A 22919-nucleotide genomic window follows, 5' to 3' on the forward strand; every position below is an offset into this window, starting at 1 on the left:
AGTCTACGGCCAAAGTTAATTTTGGCCCCTGTACTTGACAACAACTTGGAACAACGCTCCTCTAATAAAACTTTAAAATGTAAACGCCCATCAAGCAATATTCATAAGTACGAAAAGGATTGTACCTTTTTAATTCGAAATTCTCCTATACTGTAATTAAAGCTTGCCCTCTGTCTTTTTCCCACTTCCATGACATAGGACTTAGATAAGTTAGGTAGCAAATCTAGGTTACCCATTAAAGTCACAAAGCCATCTATCAGGGTTTGGAGGCCCCTCGGGGTACGGGCCAGTAAAACCGCGTCATCCGCGTAGAGTAGCACTGGAATTGCTCTTCTACCTATTCTTGGGGAGTCCACCTGTAGTTCTAATAGCGCTTTCTCCAGACATTTTATATATACCGAAAAGAGGAAGGGCGCTAATATACATCCTTGCTGCACGCCATATATCTTATAGATTTGACGTAGGACTTATCTAAATAGGTCTCTATTGAATATACTTAACTTAATTGTGTGTGTGCCAGCTAACCCAGAGGTCAGTAGAAACTTTCTCGAATACACAAGAAGGGATTAGTTTCTGACAACCGCATCAACATGACAACTTTGTTTCCCAAGAATAAGAATATATCTCTCAGAGTCGTGGAAACAATAGATATCAAGTTCACTTAGTCAATCGTGCATGCTTCGTTTCTACAGTGTTGCAGAGAAATAGAGAGACGGGCGTTTTCAATAAAAGGGTTTTTATGAACAGTCTTCTTTCTCATGCAAGAGAGGTGAACTGCTACAATCTTTAGGCAGAATGCAAAGTATAATGCATACAGCGTAAACAGTAATAAGAAATAATACTGTAAGAGCATTGTATGGTTTCTAATCCATATAAAAATACATACATAAATAACATAGACTAAAATACTCAACTGGTGCTTCTAAAATACTCCTACCCCAATGTACCTAACCTAAGTCTAGTACGAGGGAAGAAGTAAGTATTGTTTACCATAGGTTTAAGTTCTTTACCAAGAATCTACCAAAGGTATCTCTAGAGTCTTATCAGCTCCATACCTTGCTAGAATGAAGGAGGTCTGGTATCTCTTTCTCGGGACTCGAACCCAACACCCCGCAAGGGGAGCCGGAAACACTGGAGCTGGATTCTCGGCAGAGAAAGGCAGCTTCCTGATCAGTGCATCAGCTGGAGAGTCGGCTTCCTTTGCACTTGCTGGAGCGAGCTGCGTCGGGCAAGTAGGGCTTAGAACTGCTCCGAAGCACCGTATCTTGCTACAGCAAGTGATAGTATATTTATACCTTGAAGGTGTTTAGGAATGCCATGTTTGACGTAAAGTCGGGCATATGAACGTCAGAAAGGAACCCCTGGGGAATAGTTGTTCATTGAAAAGCAACTGGGGGGCATATTAGCAAGAACCTCATTGAAATTATCGCCATTTTAGCGACAGAACACCTGCAGCTAAAAAGGCGATAATGGGCTTGCTAATATGTGTTATAGAATTCCAATAGAAACCAAGGTTAGATGTCCTGCACATCTAACCTGGGCTTCTATTGGAATCGTATAACGCATATTAGCAAGCCCATTATTGCCATTTTATCAGCAGTTTCCTGCAGCTAAAACGGCGATGATTTTAACAAGGTTCTTGCTAATATGCCCCTGAGTTCTTGGAGACATTAATATTCAAGCAAGGGTAAGTTCCCTAATGGCTCAAGCTGGTTTTCCAAGAAATCGTTGTGACGTTTGGTGAACAGATGGAAGTAGCCATGCCTGTATTTGTGTAGCATGGGCTATGCCTAAATAAGGGCTTAATTTCTATGCCTATATAAGGGCAATGTGAATTGGACCTATATAAGGGAATGAATCGGATAAATTCAGTCGGAACCTAACATGCCACACAACACTCCTGCAGGCGGGTGCAATCCAGTTTCTGGGCATCAACAATGCCTCATTTAATGTAAGGACAGGATGCACACCAATTTTTGCTGATTTATCAGCAGGGGAAAGGATCTTAGTCAATGATGTTTCTACTTGGGGCGTGGCCAAGCAACATGACCGACAGGACGTGAACCTCTCAAGCTCCCTGTCCATCCTCGAATCCTTCATTTATCCTGCTTAAACCGCCTGAAACCTGTTGCCCGGGATTGATTCCTGGCAATTCCTGGAACCTGTGCCGCCGACATGGAGTGAGCCATGAGCACCGTGACATTGTGGGTGAGAAAGGGCTTAGTGGGCGCCTACTGGGCCTACAGGGAGTTCCCTTCTGGGGACGAGACCACACAGCGGATCTCCGGATCGAGACTGAGTGGATATTCTGCCTGCGGCGCTCCTTCCCAGCTACCTGGACCCCGGGGCTGCCGTCGAGTGCCTGGGAGCCAGATCGGTGTAAACTGAGCACAGATGAGTGAGGGAGGTAGGGGTTGATTCTGCTGCGGATCGGAGGGACCCGTAGGGGTCACCTGCTGGTGGAACAACCTTGCTTGGACCCCTAGCTGATATTGCGCAGAGTTCCTGGGATGCGCTGCTTCACTTCGTGGCCCAGGACTGTGTGGCTACTGAGAGGCTCGGGAGTTGGCCCACCCTGCTGTCACTGATGAGTAGGACTGAGGCGGGTGCTGCTCTCCCGACCGTGGCCTGAGGAGCGGAGCGGTCCGCTGCAGGCCTGGTCGGGGAGCCAGTGGGTCATGTCTGTCCATGCTTGCCCCACCTGGTTGTGGGTGTTTGGCCGGTGGGCCGGAGCCATGTCCCAGGGTGGCGAGTGGGAAGGGAGGTCACTGCCAGTCGGGGCCCTCCCCCCTTGCCCCCTGGGGCTGGAATACTGGGCTGGACTGAATCAAGTGGGCAGTGTACCTGAAATATAATATGCTAGCCCTGCTGCGGTACTCCTCGTGGGTGTGGGGATTGAATTAGCTGCCCATTGGGACCCCACCCCCCAGTCGCCCTGAGCTGGAAAGCATTACTAGAGCAGAGGCCCTGAAATATAACATATTGGCCCTGACTCTTTTGTTGCCCCTGTTTGGCCTAGTGGGTCGCTGTGTATAACCTGGCATGAGCGGAATGTGGACAGTATTGTCTGTGATGATAGTCGGACATTGTCCGTGGGTGGAGGGGGATTGTTTGGTTATTTGTTTTGTGTTAATGTAAGTTACGTTATGCAGAATGGCAGATCATCAAAAGAGAGTGATGAGTCCTGGTACATGCATGCACGAGTAACTAGATATAGCGCATGAGGTAAAGCCCCTTAGCTGGAATGTTAGGGAGTTGGGCACCTGCACCAAGGGTAACAGAGTCCTCTCATTCCTTAAAAGACACAACATAATGTTAGCATGTTTGCAAGACATGCATTTGGATGATGCTGGAGCTACATGCCTGGTGAAAAAATGGGGGGCCAGGTGTTTCATTCAGCATACTCTACCTATGTTAGGGGTGCACTGATCTGGGTGCGCCCCTTTCACACTACGGTACACCGAAGCAGACTTTGAGGGTTGCTATGTATTATTAAGGGGCAAATTGAATGGTAAAGATATAACCATACTAAACACCTTTTCCCAAAATATTGATGAGTCCACTTTTTTCACGACACTGCAGGATTTAATCACTGCAGACCTGGACACCCCAATGCTGTGGTTAGGAAATTTAAACTGTGTGCTGGACCCTGAGCTGGACAAATGTCCACCCAGGAGTGGTACCAAGCTACGAATGACCAAGCAGTTACGGAAGGTGATGCAGGACTTGTGCCATAGAGATGTTTGGAGAGATCACCACTCAACTCGGAAAATATATACTCGTTACACACCCACTCACAATACGCATAGCCAGTAGATAGGGTGTTGGAAACGGAGCACCCCATGTTCATTGCAGCGGAGATCACTCCCTTGACGCGATTCTTGTCCGATCATGCACCAGTGTGCTGCTTGGTTCAGTGGTCTGCCGGGGAGCAGGGTCCCTGTAGCTGGCGATATCCTGCAGATATACTAGAAGAGCAGGTTGGTAGAGAGGCAATCTCCAACGCGCTGGCAGAGTACCTATCTCTTAATTGGGGCACAGCACGTAATAGAGCCAATGAGTGGGGTGCAATGAAGGTGGTGGTTCGGGGGGCAGAAATGGGATTAACATATGGTGTTCGGAAACAATTGCAATTCGAACTCTGGGACAGGGAGGGCTCTCTGGCAGAGCTCCAGTCAAGGCCACCGGAGCAAGATGATACCCAGGAGCGAGAACGTGCACTGCTTGAGCAGCTCACAAATATTTTGGATAGACTGGACAAGTATACACTTACTAAATACTGACAATGACTGCATGCAGAGGGGGACAAGTCCGACTCACTACTGGCATGGATATGGCACAGGGAACAGCCCCCCGCTGATTACCAGTCTTTGCAGCCAGTCGGGTGAGCTGGTCTATACCTGTGCAGGTACGCTGGAGCTATTTCAGCAACACCTCGAGAAAGTGTATATGGCCGACCCCTTGGTCAGAGCTGAGCTCTATACCCCATTCTTCGAGGGGCTTCAGTTGAGGAACTAGGACAGAAATGGATGCACAGATTACTGAAGAGGATATAGCGGAGGCAATAGTGGACAGACCGAAAAGGCTGAGGTCCTGCGGGGCGACGGACAGCCAATTGCGTATTACCAGGCATACATTAAGCAAGAGAGAAAGGACCACTTGTCCTGTACAACCTTTAGGTCTGCAGGAGTTTGTTGGTTTGGCGTCCCAAAGTAAAAGACCCTCATGCATGTGATGGGTATGGTGGTGTTCAAGCGGTATATCTTGGTTCTCCGCTGTATACGTCACGTGTGTGCATAATCATAAGGTCTTTGAGTTATGCAGCCTCCACCTGGAGGATCTTACCCAAGGTTGTGCCAGTAGTGAGCCAGTGATAGGGAGTCTTAGAAAGGCCCGGAAAACCAGATGAAAGGTATTTATTAGGTCTGGGTTCGGGTCTGAAAAACTCTATAGGTGTGCACCTTTAGATATGTTATGCGTCGTAGATGCACTCAGAGTTATGAGTTAAAAATATTGTGAGGGGGGAGTAAGGAATGGTCAACATGTTTCTGCCCTTTCTGCCTTGATTAGCGCTTACAGGCATTCGTCAGGACCGTTACGTGAATGAAGTGAGGGAAAAAGATTAATAAAGTGCTCTCAAAAAAAGTGATCAGAAAATAGGATTAATTAACCTGTTTTCTTTGAGTAAAGGTCTCAATGTACCTTGCGCGTCTATTGTGCTCGCTTCTATCGGGTGCAGGGCTCGGGATAGACTATTGTGTCCGCTCCTCGCGGACACAATAGTCAGATCAGGGCTAAAAAAACGGTGAGGATCAAGCCCTGATCTGTTGACTGGGTAGAAGTATTCTGCTTTATTCAGAGACTCTGTCCATCACCACCCCCTTTTCTGAATCGTTTTGTCCACCATAAGCGTGGAAGGGTATACTCAGACATGAGTCTCTTGCTCACTGCACCATCAGGATTCAAGCAAGTCGGGTCGAAGACACCTGTAATGCTAGAAACCGGTCTCCGGAAGCTTGTTTCCTTTCCAGTAAAAGAATTGACTTGGTAGTTTGGTCTGCCCTGTTCCCATGATGCACTGGGCCAGGGACAGACTAATTTGCATGTAGCCATGTTCTGAGCTGGGATGGTGCAGTGAGCTATAAAACGGTGATGGATCAAGCCCTGATCTGTTGACTGGGTAGGAGTATTCTGCTTTATTCAGAGACTCTGTCCACCACCACCCCCTTTTCTAAATCGTTTTGTCCACCATAAGCATGGAAGGGTATACTCAGACATGAGTTTCTTGCTCATGGCACCATCAGGATTCAAGCAAACCGGGCCGAAGACGGCTGTAATTCCAGAAACCGGTCTCCGGAAGCTTGTTTCCTTTCCAGTAAAAGAATTGGCTTGGTAGTTTGGTCTGCCCTGTTCCCATGATGCACTGGGCAAGGGAGAGAATGCCAGAAACCGGTCTCCGGAAGCTTGTTTCCTTTCCAGTAAAAGAATTGGCTTGGTAGTTTGGTCTGCCCTGTTCCCATGATGCACTGGGCAAGGGAGAGACTAATTTGCATGTAGCCAGGTCCTGAGCTGGGATGGTGCAGTGAGCTAAAAAACGGTGATGGATCAAGCCCTGATCTGTTGACTGGGTAGGAGTATTCTGCTTTATTCAGAGACTCTGTCCATCACCACCCCCTTTTCTGAATCATTTTGTCCACCATAAGCGTGGAAGGGTATACTCAGACATGAGTCCCTTGCTCACTGCACCATCAGGATTCAAGCAAGCCGGGCCGAAGACGGCTGTAATGCCAGAAACCGGTCTCCGGAAGCTTGTTTCCTTTCCAGTAAAAGAATTGGCTTGGTAGTTTGGTCTGCCCTGTTCCCTTGATGCACTGGGCCAGGGACAGACTAATTTGCATGTAGATAGGTTCTGAGCTGGGATGGTGCAGTGAGCTAAAAAACGGTGATGGATCAAGCCCTGATCTGTTGACTGGGTAGGAGTATTCTGCTTTATTCAGAGACTCTGTCCATCACCGCCCCCTTTTCTGAATCGTTTTGTCCACCATAAGCGTGGAAGGGTATACTCAGACATGAATCCCTTGCTCACTGCACCATCAGGATTCAAGCAAGCCGGGCCGAAGACGGCTGTCATGCCAGAAACCGGTCTCCGGAAGCTTGTTTCCTTTCCAGTAAAAGAATTGGCTTGGTAGTTTGGTCTGCCCTGTTCCCATGATGCACTGGGCCAGGGACAGACTAATTTGCATGTAGCCAGGTTCTGAGCTGGGGTGGTGCAGTGAGCTAAAAAACGGTGATGGATCAAGCCCTGATCTGTTGACTGGGTAGGAGTATTCTGCTTTATTCAGAGACTCTGTCCATCACTGCCCCCTTTTCTGAATCGTTTTGTCCACCATAAGCGTGGAAGGGTATACTCAGACATGAATCCCTTGCTCCCTGCACCATCAGGATTCAAGCAAGCCGGGCCGAAGACGGCTGTCATGCCAGAAACCGGTCTCCGGAAGCTTGTTTCCTTTCCAGTAAAAGAATTGGCTTGGTAGTTTGGTCTGCCCTGTTCCCATGATGCACTGGGCCAGGGACAGACTAATTTGCATGTAGCCAGGTTCTGAGCTGGGATGGTGCAGTGAGCTAAAAAACGGTGATGGATCAAGCCCTGATCAGTTGACCGGGTAGGAGTATTCTGCTTTATTCAGAGACTCTGTCCATCACCACCCCCTTTTCTGAATCGTTTTGTCCACCATAAGCGTGGAAGGGTATATTCAGACATGAGTCCCTTGCTCACTGCACCATCAGGATTCAAGCAAGCCGGGCCGAAGACGGCTGTAATGCTAGAAACCGGTCTCCGGAAGCTTGTTTCCTTCCCAGTAAAAGAATTGGCTTGGTAGTTTGGTCTGCCCTGTTCCCATGATGCACTGGGCCAGGGACAGACTCATTTGCATATAGCCAGGTTCTGAGCTGGGATGGTGCAGTGAGCTAAAAAACGGTGATGGATCAAGCCCTGATCTGTTGACTGGGTAGGAGTATTCTGCTTTATTCAGAGACTCTGTCCATCACCACCCCCTTTTCTGAATTGTATTATAATGCGGCGCATCTTCAACATGCTGCACAATGGTTGGATGAGGGTGACAACTGGGAAAAGCGTTTACTTGGCAGCTGGGTGCAACCAGAGAACCTACCTGTTAATTTGATGGAGGGTGCAGGGGTGAGTGTAGACCTACCATTTGCGGTCTGGCAAAAGGCCTTTCTGTGGCAGAAATTTGTGGAACGATTGTTGGGCGGGCTCCATTTCAACCGGAGTTGCCCATCTGCAGCTACTTCCAGTGTGTAGGATGATAGAGAATATATCCTTTCAGGCTTGGAGGGAGGGTGGCTGTATGGTTCTGGCAAACTTGTATGTGAATGACACAGTTATTACCTTTCTTTATTACCTTTGAGCAGGCATGCAAAGGATTTGTCTTGGGCCAGGGGCAATATATTTAATATGCAGGCCTGGTGGAACTGGCTAACCTTTTGCCACTTGCCGACCTGCAGCCATTATTTGCGTGTTCAGTGCCTGGGATTGAGAGCAACACCTGTGGACGTCTCGCTGCTTGACTCCCGCCGCCCTGCGCTCTCCCACCATCAAAGCGGGGCCGCCGAGCGGAGACGAGCGCGGACCAAACTACAATCCCCAGCAGCCTCAGTGTCCTGCTGCGTCACCTGCAAGCGCCAGGAGGCGCTCAAAAGCAGCAACCCCACGGTCGAGTGGGGGAAACCTTTTGCCACTTGCTGACCTGCAGCCATTATTTGCGTGTTCAGTGCCTGGGATTGAGAGCAACACCTGTGGACGTCTCGCTGCTTGACTCCCGCCGCCCTGCGCTCTCCCACCATCAGAGTGGGGCCGCCGAGCGGAGACGAGCGCGGACCAAACTACAATCCCCAGCAGCCCCAGTGTCCTGCCGCGTCACCTGCAAGCGCCAGGAGGCGCTCAAAAGCAGCAACCCCACGGTCGAGTGGGGGAAACCTTTTGCCACTTGCCGACCTACAGCCATTATTTGCGTGTTCAGTGCCTTGGATTGAGAGCAACACCTGTGGACGTCTCGCTGCTTGACTCCCGCCGCCCTGCGCTCTCCCACCATCAGAGCGGGGCCGCCGAGCGGAGACGAGCGCGGACCAAACTACAATCCCCAGCAGCCCCAGTGTCCTGCCGCGTCACCTGCAAGCGCCAGGAGGCGCTCAAAAGCAGCAACCCCACGGTCGAGTGGGGGAAACCTTTTGCCACTTGCCGACCTGCAGCCATTATTTGCGTGTTCAGTGCCTGGGATTGAGAGCAACACCTGTGGACGTCTCGCTGCTTGACTCCCACGCCCTGCGCTCTCCCACCATCAGAGCGGGGCCGCCGAGCGGAGACGAGCGCGGACCAAACTACAATCCCCAGCAGCCCCAGTGTCCTGCCGCGTCACCTGCAAGCGCCAGGAGGCGCTCAAAAGCAGCAACCCCACCGTCTCGCGGGACGCGAGCGGGACGCCGGGCGAAGCCCGGGCCAAGGGCGGGCCCGTTTTAGCCTGTTCTAGACAGTGATAGACTGGACTGGGCCTACCCTCTTCGCCCTCACCCCAAGTGAACCTGTGGTAAGGAGAAATATACATCTGTGGACTCTGCTTAAGTTGCCTACTACTATTGTTGTAATTCTATCCAGTGCTGTGTTGTACAGAGCTTTGATCGGCCACTATGTCGAGACAAAAAACCCCCGTCACCCCCGCCAATACAATGGACAATTATTTAGTCCAGGTGGTGGCCAAAATTAATAGCGAACGGAGGTCTTCTTTGGGACTCATGGACTCTCCACCTTGTGCCCAAATTGAACCACAAGGTGTATCCCATTCTGCCTGTGATGATACAAACATTACTGACCTTATCGAGGAATCTAATAATTGTTCTATGACAAATGTTTCCATGGTATCTACTGCTCAACAACCTGATCCTGTTGCCGACCTTTTAACTGTAGAAGAGTTAAATAATTCTGATACAATTGTAGAGTTAGACTCTGAGAGTATTTCCCCTCCTACCCCTGTCCCCGCACCAAGAGTAAAAAGAGGGACCACTAAGGTTCCGCCTAAAAGAGATGGATTGCGTTCCAGTAAAAATAAACCCGCAACCCCACCTAGAAGAACACATAGAAGGGCGGTAGAAGGAATAAGGGAGGAAGGGAATGACAGTATAGCCTGGGAGGACATGTTATCAAATAAGCTTATAGGTATGTTGGAGTCCAAAATATCTGGGTTAATGAAACCCCTTATATCCAAAATAGACCACCTTACTAATAAAGTCAACAAATTAGAGACCCTCCTGAAAAAACAAGCGATGGTGTGGGGGTAATACCAAATCTAATAATAAATAAACTTGAGGAAATGCATGACACAGGAAACATGCTTGGGGGGAACTCGAATGATGGATCAGAAGACACACCTGCCCCAACCCAGCAAGCTAGCTTCAGATCCGGTGATATCCCTAACAACCCTCCAACCACAGAACCGGCCCAAACTCTAGGCAACACCATATCAGATAATTTCAATACAGAAACCAGTCCTGTTGAATTAATTGTCGAAGCTTCACCACTGATCCTAGTGCTTGCTAATACTCCACCACTGAAAATAGGGCAGATTGAGTCCCCAGATTCTCTACGAAACAAGGCTCTACAGTGGCTGAGCAACAATATGCATATATCCCCCTGGGGCAAAGAAAGTTATCAGACGATCTGCTTACAGCGAGACGGGTAAAGTGGATAGGGACTAAAACAAAGAAATTCCAAGGGGATTGTGTGGTTTTAAATTTCAAAGGCCCCGAAGTATTACCAGATGTCTTGCGGAATATTTTTCCACCCCAGCATAGAACAGCAGAAATTATACCACTGACGCTGGACTTCTTTTACAGTAGAAGAGGTCTTGTAGCAAAACCTAGTATACTGAGAACTAAGTGGACAGTTGTGGGAAATAGAAGGGCTAGGAATGGCCCAATATGCGAGTGGGGGATAAACTTGGAAAACCACTATTCGGCCCTATCCGACCTAAATGAGTGCGACTGACTCGTAGGCTGTGTCTTTGCCCCCCCTAAAATCCAGTTGCTCCTTGGGTATGGTAGGACAGAAAACCCACATGAGCCCCTACCAGAAAAGCTGATTTTGGGTCCTAAGGAATCCCAAACCCCCGTTTCTGAAGAACTAAACATAGTTTTAGAGGGTCCAATTAGATCATCAGAGGCGACCGAGAAGATCTCAATACCGAGGGAAGGACCAATACTAAGCGTAGAAACTGCAGAAGTAGCTAATACACCAGAAATGGGCCAGTTACACCACCAACAAGAGACGCCATCAATGTCACTTGTTTCTTGGAACATAGCCGGTATTGTAAACAAGCTAAATACTCCAGAATGGGTTGATTTTATTGACCATTTTGATATTATTATGTTGCAAGAAACCTGGTCACTCACCCCAACGTTCCGGCAAGGATACTTAAATTTCCATGTGCCTGCAGTTAGAAATCGAGTGGGTCGCCCCTCTGGGGGCCTGCTAATTTGGATACGCCAGACAATGCATTGTACAATCAAGCAAAGGTCCATACCTTCTAATGACATCTTAGCCCTTGATATCAGTTGGCAAAATGGCCAACAACTTGCCCTGTTTAATGTCTATGCCAGGGGAGTTGGTGGGGGTAAATCGTCAGAGGTCATAACAATTTTAGAGCATCATATCGAAATGTTACCACTGTTACCCCATGTAATAGTAGGCGGGGATTTCAATACCACTTTTGAACCCTTGGGTGAAGAGGATAGGATCCTGGCCGAAGAGGAGGATGCCAAGTGGGGAATTCCTCACTTAGAGGTACCAGCCATTAGGAAATGGAGCACAGTCGCAATTCAGCTAAAGAGCCTCTGTCTTTCAAGAGGGCTTAGAGCAGTAAATGGACGGTCACCCTCTGATCTAATGGGGAAAAATACATTTGACAATGGCCGAGCAGTTAGCAGAATAGACTACATACTACTGGATGTAAGGGCTTGGAGCAAACTGGTAGATATGGAAGTGAAAGTCAAAATAGAAAGTGATCATAATCCCCTATGCTTGACCCTCCACTCCTACCAAGAAGCCTCTGAGTACCCCAGCAAAAATGAAATGGTGACGCAAGATGTTGTGTGCTCAAATAATCTTCGACACCTGAAGTGGAGTATGCTTCTAGAAGATGTATCTAAACTGGAGGCTCTTAAAGAATTAGTAGCGGATGAAGTCTCCAAGATTGAGTCCCACTGTGGGAAGTTCGACTTCAAACACTACATGATGGAGGCCCATGAGAAGCTATTCTGTAAAATCCAAAGCTTCTTTATTAAAACTGTAGTTCCCAATAAAAAGAAAAAAGTTCAAGAGAGCCAAGGATGGTACGATAAGAGTTGCAGGATAGCACGACATAATCTTAGTACGGAGTTGAAAACTGGAAATGCAATAACAGTTAGGCTGGCAAGAAATCAGTATAGGCAGACCCAAAAACAGGCCAAAAAGCGATGGGATGAGGACTGCTGGCATGAACTTAAGGAGGCCTGTGCTGCCAAGGACTCTAAACGTTTCTGGGCCTCAGTAAAATGGGAGAAGGGGGGTATAGCTGCCCAGCCTCTGAACCATGTTCCGAAAAATAATTGGATAGAATTTTTCCAACCGCAGTATGCCCGAAATCCAGCCTTCACCCATGATCGTCCCCCCCCACATGTTTATTACAAATTTCCAATATTTGTTGAAAAGGATGTAAGTAATGTATTGGATTGTGTAGCAGGGGGCAAAGCACCGGGTATGGATGGAATTCCGGCTGACATATTCCTATCGGACCGGAGTTTCTGGTGTACTTATTTTACAATGTTGGCCAATGCCGTGGCAATGGGAGGGGAAGTACCTGCCTCATGGAAGGGAGCTGAAATTATTCCCATATTCAAAAAAGGTGATAGAACTTTGGCTAAAAACTATAGACCCATTAGTCTGATTGACACAGCGCAAAAACTGATGGGCCGCCTAGTCCAAAATAAACTGCAACAATGGATTGATGAAAAGAATATACTGTCACCATACCAGGCAGGGTTTCGCCCTTTAACTAGTAGCGTTGATCAAGTTTTGCACTTCCTAACCATCTATTGGAGAAACGTTACACTAAAGAAGGGGACATTGTATGCAGTCTTTGTGGACTTAAAAGCCGCTTTCGACCTGGTCCCCAGAGAAAAACTCTGGCAGACTCTGGCGGATGCAGGCCTAAGCCAGGAACTCCTTACCCTCCTTGTTCGTCTCCACGAAAATAATTTCGCCAGAATCAGATGGGGGAAGCAAGGAGAAGTAACCGATCCCTTTCCAATAGAACGTGGGGTGAGACAAGGGTGCGTCCTAGCGCCGACATTATTCTCAATTTATATAAATGGTATTGTCGAACATCTACAGAAAATTCCTAGTGACGCCCCAATTATAGCAGGTTCCCATGTCCCCGTCCTGATGTTCGCGGACGACACGCTTTTACTTTCTCGCACCCCCAGCGGTCTCCAAAAAGTGGTCGATGCCTTTGGTGAATTCTGTGATGGTAGGGGCCTTGAATTGAATACCACCAAAACCAAATTCATGTGCCTTAATCAACAGTCCACTTTCAAAGGTGTAATAAAATATAAAGGTATTCCCCTAGAAAGGGTGGACTCTTTTTCTTACCTAGGCATCATCCTACAGGAAAATATGAATTGGAAATCGCACATCAATACAACCGTACTGAAGTTTAGACAGCTAGCAGGCGCAATTGCCCTAAAACATCGAGCCTCGCTAACTAAGCCAGTAAATTGTGCACTGGAAATTTACAATATGAAAGTACTGGGGGCCTGTCTATATGGTTCCGAACTATGGGGGTTTTCAAACCTGAGAGAACTGGGACGTGCAGAAAATAGGTTTCTGCGAGGGCTCGTAATGGTCCCACAAAGTACACCCACAACTCCACTAAAATTGGACCTCGGTAGAAAAAGTATAGAGGACATAGCTAGGTTGCGGCCTCTTCTATACTGGAGACGGCTCATGGTGACTCCAGAACTAAGCCACTATGCGGCGGCCTTGATGGACGTCATTAAGTTCGATTGTTTTCATTGTATCCCATGGCTAAAGGAACTCCGGGAACTTCTTGTAAAACTGAAATTGGAACATCTATGGGATACCAAAGAGGTGGCTATTTTCCCCACGAAAGCAGAGCTGAAAGAACTATATTGGGAAATGGTGTATCTCACAATGTTTTGTAATGGTTCCAATTCAAAACTAACAACTCGCTTTCTGGATATAAAAATGTACCCTTCATGCGAACCATTTTGGGACGTTATTGAACGACCATATGATAGAAAATTATATTTCCAATTTCGCATAGGTACACTTCCGGTGAATGCCTTTAAGAAACACTGGTCCCCAGCTTGGGACGAACATTGCCACCAATGCAACGAACAAACTGAGCACATTTCCCATTTGTTGTTCTGTTGTCCACTGTATTCGAGTCCAAGACGCAAATGGCTAAAACCAGTGTGCCTAAATATGGGCACTCGTAGTCAATCTGTAGCCCTTAGGATACTTGAATCCGATTGTTCCACTGTATTTGTGGTTGGTGTAGCAAAATTTTTGGCCTGGGCATGGTTAATTCGCACTCGTTCGTTAATGGCAAGAACATCTCAATGAATTATGCCTATTACTACTCCTGTACCTCGTCACATGAATTACTATATTTTTAAGATTAATATTTATATGAATTGTGGTAATGTTTTGTATTTTATTATGTATTTATTCGACTAACTATGTTTAATATGTATTTTAGAAAGTATTTTATCTGTAGTATTTATTGTATTAGGGTTAGGTGAATGCTTTTATGACAAATGTCGAATAAAGCTTTGAAACTGTAAAACTGAACTGGCTAAAGTCACACAGTCTACTTACCAGGACATGCCCCAGACCACTGAGACCTTAGATATACTACTGATGTGTGGCAGTGGGCGTAGGCTGGTGTCATTATTGTATGAGGCCATGAGGGTGGACTCGGGGTCTCTAGCCCTTAAGGCATGGGAAGCTTGGAATGCAGATCTGCAGGCACCATTGCCAGAGAAAAACTGGGTGAGGGTATGCACACTAACGTGCAAGGTAGCATGTAATGCCTGACTGAAGCTATTGCACTATAATTTTGTACAACAAGTGGATATGACACCTGTGAGGCTCCACGGTATAGATGCCAGTCGGTCACATGAATGCCCTAGATGTCACAAGGCCCATTCAGGGTTTATGCATATGGGGTGGGAATGCCCAGAAGTACAACAGTACTGGATTACTGTAGTGATAAGAATACGTGAAGGGGTGGGAATTTAGTTAGAGGCTCCATCAAAACAGTGTCTCCTGGAGCTGGTCCCGCAATTTAAGAAACGAAAATGGCTAATAAGTTAACACAGTTAGCATTGGTACTGGCCAAACAGAGGGTGTCAATAGGCTGGATGGGTGAACAGGCTTCAACATTCGAAAACTGGATTAGGGATGTGGGAGAGTGGTCCCTTGTGGAACAACTACATAAGAAGGTTTTTCGTAAGTATGATAAGCTAGAGGAGGACACTGTAATTGGGAGAGAGCTATGCAGGGGATTTTTAACTCCACCGGGACCTGGAAGTGAGCAGAACAATAGGTCTGATAGTAGTAGTAACATGTAAAAGTTGGTGCTTGGGCAACACTCTAGCTATGTTTGGTGCTGGGTATACTGCTGTGCCATAGATGTATAAATGTATAACTAATAGTGAAATGTGTACGGGACTTAGACTTGTATTGAGCATACGTTGAAAGGCAATATATTGGAATGCTCTGTTTATGACTGCTCTGTTTATAGTGTGAAAAATTGAAGAAATAAAGTTAAAAAAGAAAAAGTATGTTTCTACTACACAAGGTTTCAGGGGCTACCACATGCTAATAGACTTGAAACAAGTAAATAGGTTAGGTAAGCAAAGTCACTTCTATTAGAGACATTACAGAGTAGCATTCCTGTGAAACTAGTGGGGCAGGTGGGGGGCTTCATGATCACATTGGCCTTGAAAGATACCTACATTCATGTTCTGATACTGAAAAAGCTCCAGCATTTCCTGAGATTTCTGTGTCCGTGGGATCACTTTCAACTTCAGGTTCTTTCTTTCACCCTGAGGGCTGCACCCAAGGTGTTCACAAAGAGAGTGGCACCCATAGAGGCTGCTACACATCTAAATGGCTGGTCTCATTTTCCGGACTTGGATGACTACCTCCTGAATGCACCAACAAAAGTTCAATATGGAGGTAAGACTAGAAGCTGTGTGCAAATGTGATGAAGTACAGATTCCTCCAAAATGCTTCAAAATGCCAGTTGTTTCCATCAAAAGACATGACTTTTACAGTCGCAATATTCAGAACAGATGTCATCTTAGCACTTTTACTAGAATCAAAGGCTGTCAAGATGCAGCATTTGCTGATGATGTTGCTTGGAATGGATCATGATTTGGTTGAAAATACAGGGGTACATGACTTTGCGTATGTTAATGGTTCTTTCTGCTCGTCTTCACCTTCACCTTTTTAATGTAATATTTCTTTATAAGTTCAATGAATGATACCAGAAAATTAAATTGCAGTACCATATCGAGAGAGTCTATTAAATATAATGTAGAAAACCAGCTACAAACACAGGTACCTCCGTAAACACAAATACAAATATGAAAACATTAGCAAATGCAGCTGCTCAAGGTATCGAAGAGGCACCATTGAGAGAAACGAAGTCCTTGGCATTCTTTATCAGTCAACAAAACTTGATTGGGTCAAAGGAGGAAAGCTTCCTCTTTGGATATTAGTCATTTGATCAGATCTACTATACCTATGGCATATTCTAATATTGATATTCATCACTCCATGGGTACCCAGTGTAGTACAGCCCTTTTAGAATGTTTTGGGCAGAGTTTTAGAAGGTCCCTCTTTTTGAAATTTGCAGAGCTGCTATCTGGGTAATTTCTCACACCTTTTCTCACCATTATAGACTTCATGGACTCCAGACTATGTCAAGAGTTGATGCTTGAGTGTTACGCTCTGTTTTGTCAAAATTTGTTGTAGGTATCAAGAAATCACTGGCTGTGCTTATAAAATGTAATATTGTCTGCTTATTAATTTGTGTTGACTAAGTCCTTTGTGAGTTTTGCTATTCCTCATTTGGACAAGGGGCATAGAAGTACTGTCCCTATTACTTGCCAATGATCTTCATTACCAAAAGTAATCAACATTCAACATCCAGCCGATGTTTTCACTTAAAAAAAATCCACTGTCATCATGACGCATAGCTAAATGGTACACATGAAGTGCAGAAGTTAAAATATTGCAAAACACTAACCATGCATGTAAGAAAGGACCATTTTTTGTGCGATGTCCCCCAATTCCCAATATGTACATACCTTTCAATATTTATGCCCTCCATATTTTGGCTACAATATTAAGGTATAACGATATTCACTACTCAATATGCCGGACTACAACCCACAACATCCAAGTAACAGCTACCAATCGCACTGCATTCTACTTTTTGCAGATTGTTACATTATAACCTATTGTACTCATGGAAATTAACTTTAAATATTACACTACAAGGTAAAGACCCTACTTCACGAGAGGAGGCCTTATCCTACTAATTGTGACTCCAGATTTATCAAGCATGCAGGGCCATGCAGGATTGCCTTGATTTGCTTAATAAATATGACTTTACTGTTGTGTCACCCTTGCAACACTTTGCGTGGTGCAAGGGCGAAGCAACGCTATGATAAATCAGGCCCTTTAATCTTGTGTCCTAAGAGATGCCTGTGCTTTGAGAAAGAATGCCACAAAAACTTCAGTGTATGAAACTAAAGTAATAATATTTATTAAAAAGGCTCTTGAACAGTGTCTTATTGTGCTTTAGTAATCTGACACATTTTGAGTGGGGATTGAGAAATCATGTGCTAACAGAAGGTTCTGTATGGAAAGGTGTCCTTAGTAAAACTAGAGAAGTTAAATGTTTCTGAAGCACACATAGAAGGAGCAAAACACCAGTAATGATTGTTTTTGTGCAGCAAGTTATACCTTCCTGCTCAATAGCAATTATCCCTGCAACAAAGGCACCCTTGCACCATGGCACACATGTGTCTGTGTCTGCATACATCTGCTGTTTGTGCGCTGGAGCAGGGAAGAAAGACAGGAATGCACAGTATCTTGTAGATACAGCACATTCCTGCCTTTTTAGGCAGCACAACGGGAAGGCTTGCTGCACTGCAGTGCATCAAAATATAATAAGAGTCTCTAAGGTTGCAGTTTCATGCAGCAGCATTTGTCATTGGTATTAATGATAGTTGCTTATTCATTGGTATTAATGATTGTTTATCTGCCAATATTTTTGAGGTTCAGTGTCTAAAATGGGTTGATCATTCTTTGATAAGGCTGAACAATCGGAAAAGCAAAATGTTTGAAGATTGTCCAGATGACCAATTTACAGAAATAATGTTCTGCATATGGCAGGTAATTCCTCCTCCATTTGACCCAGCTTCAACAGTGACCTGTGTCCATATTCATGTCATAAGGTACCACATATGCAGTCAGACAACTTTTTATTTGAAGACTGACTGACCTGAAGCTCTGAAGCATACTACATTATCCAACTAGAACTGCATGTTACCAGTTGAGACAGCCTGAGTATTGGATAACCTAATTTGCTTCAACATTGGTCTTGTCTTTTGCAGATTTGGAGCCACGTTGCTTTTAGATCACTGACGGGCCGATTCCGATAGGTAAAAAGCGCTCCAAATAGCCGTTCGGAGCGTTTTTCCCGTACAAATCGTACCCTGCAATGTCCCCCGTACGGACGACGAAGTACGATTCGTACCAGGAGCTGGACTCCGTACGAATCAAATCCCCGTAAGAGTCTCACTCGGAACCCGCTATATGCGACATTTGTACGGTTCGCGGCTGATTTATATGACCCAGCAAGTACGATACGTGTCGGGTACGCACCGTATGACCATTTTTCTACGGGAGCTGAAAATAGTCGTAAAAGCAGAGTTCGCCCCGAAAACAGGTACGGTGCGGCTTCCCCCGTGTACGGCGCGTACCCCATGTACGTTGGGTGTACGGCGCATACCCCCCCATGATCGCAGGGGTACACGCCGTACCCCTGCGATCATGGGGGGTACGCACTGTACGGTGTGTATGTGATTGTGCGCTTTTCCGTACGAATCGCCCTTACCTGACGTGAACCGTACGGCTCGCGTCCTGATACCCGGTCTGGATCGTACTCGTCGGGTCGTACGGCGTGTGTACGAGTTGTACGGAGACGGCTCCGGATGCGATTCATACAGACGGTAATTTTTTCTCGGATCGGAATCGGGCCCCAAGTGTCTATTTTTGATGATTTTCTTCGGCTGCATGCATCTGACATATAATCTGACAGAATGAAGTATCACAAAACCCAATGAAACTCTTCAGCTGTAAGGGCTGCAAACACTGAGCTTGCTATGGGTACAGCATAATGGTTCAGCTGTTGTTGTAAGATCCACAGTGTCCCTTTGCCAGTTGTACCATCATAGGAGTCAGAGTCAATGACTGTCATTCGACTTCCATAGAGGTCAAAGTTAGTTTTTTGCAGGCACTGCACAATATGGGCATATTCTACCATATCAGGTGTTTTGATTCCTACTTTATCAGATCATAGGGACGAGTCTCTTGGACTCACAGTATTTAGAGACCAGACTCAGACCAATTTCAAATGGAGAGTCTGATTTAGGGTTTGGCAACTGAAGCAGTGTCTGTCATTAGGGCAGAGGATGCTCATTCAGCCAAATGGAGAGATGACTGTCGGACTACAAGTCATTTCTGTATATTGAAAGAAACCACTATTCAGCAGTTGCTTTCAATGTACTAAATGTTTATTGGTGAACCTCCATTGGTTTTCACGGTTGTCAACCAAACTTTCTGAAAAACAAAAATACCAATGACCCCCACACACTGAGAGCTTTCTTTTTATTGTTTTGTTCCTGTGCCTCACTGCTAGGCTTTTCCTGTTGGTGTTGGAGAGAAAAAAAACAATTCTGCACTGTCCACCTAAATTAGAACAGACAGTACAATGCCCTTCCTCTGATGGCCCCTGCTCTGTTGCGTTCTTGGAGGAAGTATTCCATTGATGGAGCAAACAGGACTCTGTTTGCTGAATACTTATGGTCCACCTGACTCCCAATGAGGCAGGCGGACCACGCGTTTGGGAGGCAGAGGTCTCCATTGCATTTGCCACAGAGTACCACATCTGAGAAATTTTAAATCTGGCCCTTAGCTGGCCGTCTGCTCCTGAGAGCGCACTTCATCAGTTGTTAGGAAGCATTCAAACTATGCTTAGATGAAGGCAGAGTTAGCATGGGCTCTGGGGAACTTAACCTGCTTTACTAAGATTCCTAATAATTTCTAGATTCACATGACTGGCTAAAACTTTAACCATGATGCATAAGTAGACCAGCTGTAAAATCATTAGCAGCGTCCTTATTAAAACCCCCAGCACCTTCAGGCATTCAATCTTCCACTGGCAGAGTTTCGACTTTCTCACAATGATTTTCACTGTCCCACAATTTATATGAAGATGAATATCCACAGTAATTATGCAAATATATACGTAGCATGCACAATAAATCAGGAATGTGCAAAGGAGATCCAGGAAGGTCAAGACATAGTAACATCATGAGAAAGAATCAGGCAGCAAGGGTTAGAGTTTGGGAGAATGGAATTGTTGAGGGTTAAGCATGTACAGGGAACTGATAAAAATGTCTCACTAGCATCAGCCACATCCTCTATACAACACTTCCCACAGACTCCCCAGCTTCTCAACCAACCAACCAACCAATCAATCAATCAATCAATCAGGCGTTGGTAAAGTGCAACTAGTCACCTGTGAGGGACTCAAGGCGCAGGGGGGAGGGAGAGAGGCTCCGTGAAGTGCTAGAGTAATCGAAGAGCCAGGTCTTGAGGTCCTTCCATGTATGAGAGCAGTGTGGGTGCTTGCAGAGGGGGAGGTCATTCCAGGCCTTGACTGTGAGATAAGAGAAGGACTTTCCTCTCGTTCATGTCTTGTAGATAGATTCATGGAAGGGTGGCCAGGGAGAGGTCAGCTGATTGGAGATTTATTTTGGATACATGGAAGGAGACAATGGTTTTCTGCTATATTGGTCCGGTGTTGTGGAGGGCTTTTTATGCAAGTTTGAAGGTTATTCTTCTTTCGATTGGGAGCCAGTGGAGATTACGGAGGTGTTGGGTTATGTAAATGCGACCGGAGATGTCTAGGATCAGTCTGGCTGTGGCGTTCTGGATGGTCTGGAGTTTGCGAAGTAGTGCTTTGTTGATTCCAGCATATAGAGCGTTGCTGTAATCCAATCTGCTACTGATAACAGCATGCGTGACAGTTTTTCTGGATTCAGAGGAGATCCCTCTGAACGTCTTTCAGAGTTTGCGAAGGGTGTTGAAGCAGGCCAAGTTTACAGCGTTGATCTGGTGGTTCACTGTGAGCGATGAGTCTAGTATGATGCCGAGGTTTTGTGCTTCGTCTGTCAGGGTTGGGGGGTTTCTGAGGGTGGGGGGCTGCCAGGAGTCGTCCCATGCAAAGGGGGTGCAACCAAGAATGAGGCTTTTTTGGAGTTGAATTTCAGGCAGATTTAATTCATATAGGTGGCGACTACTTGCACCCCTTCTTGGAAATTGTGTTTTGCGGTGTTGGGTTCATTGGTAAATGAGAGGATAAGCTGGGTGTCGGTGGCATAGGAGACAATGTTGAGCCCATGGTTTCTAATGATGGTTGAAAGTGGGGCCATGTAGATATTGAAGAGGGTGGGGCTGAGGAAGGATCCCTGGGGCAATACACAGTTGGTCTCTGTTGATTCCGAGAGGAAGGGTGGAGGTATGACTTGCTGGGTTCTGCTAGTGAGAAATTAGCATATCCAGTTGAGGGCGGCATCTTGGAGTCTGGTGGCTAGTATGCAGTGGAAGATGGTGTTGAAGGAAGTAGAGAAGTCCAGGAGGATTTGGGCTGCCATTTGGCCCTGGTTGAGGAGGGAACAATGTCGTTGGTGGTGGGGAGTAGGGCGGTCTCGGTGCTGTGGTTGCTGTGGAATCCAGATTAGGAGATGTCCAGGACATTGTTAGCTTTGATGAAGTTTGCTAGCTGGGTGTTGATGGCCTTTTCAATTACTTTGATTGCAAATGGGAGCAGGAAGATGGGTCTGATGTTTTTGAGATCCCTAGGGGCTGCAGAGGGTTTCTTCTAACTTGGCATAGAGGCTTCTCCCCTTCTTTATTCTTCTGCCACAGACCATGATATAAGTTTTTGTTAAGTTTAGTTTTAGGTCTCTGCACTCCATTAAATCTACAAAATCATTTATTTTATTTATCTAGTGCATTTTTATAAAGCGCGGACATTACCCGAAGGTGTCAGAGCGCTGTACAATAGAGCCAGTTACGTTATAAGAGAACAGTGGAAACTTGGAGACTAAAAATGAACGTTACATAGACACAAAATCCAACAAAGCACGCAGGAGTAAGGAATGTACAGGGAAAATAATACAAATTTACAATGAGGAGTGAACTTCCAAGAGAGGCCTGAGACTGAAAGTATTAGTTCTGAAAGTGTCTTTGAAAGAAGAGCTATTTGAGATGAGCTTTGAAGATCCGGGTAGAGGAGGTGGCACAGAGCAATGGGGGAAGTGAGTTCCATATTCTCACCGCATTGCCTGAGAAGGATTGTGCCATCGATCTTTCCCTTTTGAAGACGGGGGCTCAAGCAGAAGCTTTCCCGCATTGCACGAGAGTCGCGAGCCTCAGAACAATTTCAGTTTGTTTGCTAGGTAACGAGGGGAGGACGTGTGCAAGGCTTTAAGCGTGATGCAGGCAGTTTTGTAGATAGAGCTTGCCTTGATAGGAAGCCATCGAAGAGAGGACAGGATAGGAGTGATGTGGTCACTTCGTTTAGACCCTGTAATGAAGCGAGCTGCTTAATGGAGGATGGATTTCAGAGGGGAGAGGTGAGATTTAGGTAGGCCCGTCAGAAGAGAATTGCAATAATCCAGTCTTGAGAGCACCAGCGATTGTACGAAGGTTTTTAAGTCTTTCTCCTGGAAAAACCGACGGATCCCCCACAGAAGGCGATATTGGTATCGTGCGTTCTTGGCAATAGAGTTGATGGTGGAGATTAGGTCAAGTCTTTTGTCAAGTATGACACCTAGGGATTTTGCGCTGTCGACAATGATGGGTTTGTTGTTGAGTAAGTTCAGCTGATCCATCCGCAATTGAATTGGAGGAGGTGAGAGAGAGAGGTAGAAAGGAGGATTAATTCAGTTTTGGTGGGATTTAGAATGAGTTGGTGAGC

Source organism: Lissotriton vulgaris, chromosome 3_1 (genome assembly GCF_964263255.1).
Source record: "Lissotriton vulgaris chromosome 3_1, aLisVul1.2, whole genome shotgun sequence".
NCBI lineage: Eukaryota > Metazoa > Chordata > Amphibia > Caudata > Salamandridae > Lissotriton > Lissotriton vulgaris.